The sequence below is a fragment of the Marmota flaviventris genome, chromosome 17 (assembly GCF_047511675.1).
Source record: "Marmota flaviventris isolate mMarFla1 chromosome 17, mMarFla1.hap1, whole genome shotgun sequence".
NCBI lineage: Eukaryota > Metazoa > Chordata > Mammalia > Rodentia > Sciuridae > Marmota > Marmota flaviventris.
Window position 1 is genome coordinate 34,723,653 of NC_092514.1, and position 1,582 is coordinate 34,725,234.

A 1,582-nucleotide genomic window follows, 5' to 3' on the forward strand; every position below is an offset into this window, starting at 1 on the left:
GAAATGGCCCAGGAGACCCAGAAAGGCTTAAATATAGGAAAATACACTATCTTATAAACTCCAGCAGGCCTTCCCAGGAGGCTGCATGTGGCGATACCCCAGTAGGCAGGAAAATATTGATGATATAGGACAGAGCACAGAGAAGGAAGACACAATTCCCAGAAATTTCAAGATCAGCTTAGGGCTTTTTTTAAAAAGGCATCTATTTATTAGAACATAGTGTCAATATAATTCTTCCTCCTTTCTGCCTCTGTAGTTCCCCTGTGATGCCAATTGTGCTCCCTCTCCAAAGGGTAATATTTTTGCCAACTCTTCAAAGCCAGGAGTTAGTCTTTGGGATTGATCCTGGGCTCCACCCACAGGATGTTCTTTCTGCCAAACACACTGCTTTGTCAGTTGTTATCTGTTACTCTACATAGGGCAAGATGATACTGACCAGGTGGTAGGCAGCTCATACATTAGGCCTGAAGCTATGTATAGATTTGCTCTTCTAAGGCTTGCATTAGATGACAAATTTTATACTGTTTTTCAAAAGCAGCATTTAGCTATATCCCCAAAGTTTCAAGCATCTAAAGAGAAAAAAGACTTCAAAAGCTGAGTGTATGAGGCAGGAGGATCGCGAGTTGTCACCATGGGCCACGGCCCTGCCTGGTATTACTGGTACTGTAAAAACAAGCCATACCCAAAGTCTCCTTTCTGCCAGGGTGTCCCTGATGCCAAATCCGCATCTTTGACCTTGGGCGGAAAAAGGCACAAGTGGATGAGTTCCCACTCTGTGGCCACATGATGTCTGATGAATATGTGCAGCTATCCTCTGAAGTCGTGGAGACTGCTTGTATTTGTGCCAACAAGTACATGATAAAAAGTTGTGGCAGAGATGGCTTTCATATCTGAGTGCGGCTCCACCCTTTCCATGTTATCCATATCAACAAGATGTTGTCCTGTGCTGGGGCTGACAGGCTCCAAACAGGTATGTGAGGTGCCATGGGAAATCCCAGGGAACAGCGGCCAGGGTTCACAGTGGCCAAGTCATCATGTCCATCCATACAAAGCTGCAGAACAAGGAACATGTATGTGATTGAGGCCCTACACAGGGCCAAGTTCAAGATCCCTGGCTGACAGAAGATCCACATCTCAAAGAAGTGGGGCTTTACCAAATTTAATGGATGACGAATTTGAAGACATGGTGGCTGAGAAGCGGCTCATTCCTGATGGCTGTGGGGTCAAATATATCCCCAATCGTGGTCCCATGGACAAGTAGCGGGCCCTGCATTCATGAGGGCTTTCACTGGGCTGTCCCCTTCTTAATCTCACACACCAATAAATCCTGTATTGTATCCACCCCCCCCCCCCCAAAAAAAAAAAAAGCCAGCCTCAGCAATTTAATGAGGCTCTAAGTAATTCAGTGAGACCCTGTTTCTAAATAAAATACAAAAAGGTTTGGGTGTTGTGACTCAGTGGTTAAGTGCCTCTGGGTTCAATCCCCCGTACCAAACAAGACAAAACAAAACAAAAAACCCAAACAACAAAACACCCAAAACAGAATGGTGGCACATGACTCTAAATCCCTGCTACTTTGGAC

General features: G+C 45.3%; 1 pseudogene; it reads left to right on the forward strand.

Moving 5' to 3' along the window:
* Window positions 1-631: 631 nt before the first annotated feature.
* Window positions 632-1,279, forward strand: LOC114083311 (large ribosomal subunit protein uL16-like; annotated as a pseudogene).
* The last annotated feature ends 303 nt before the right edge of the window (window positions 1,280-1,582 follow it).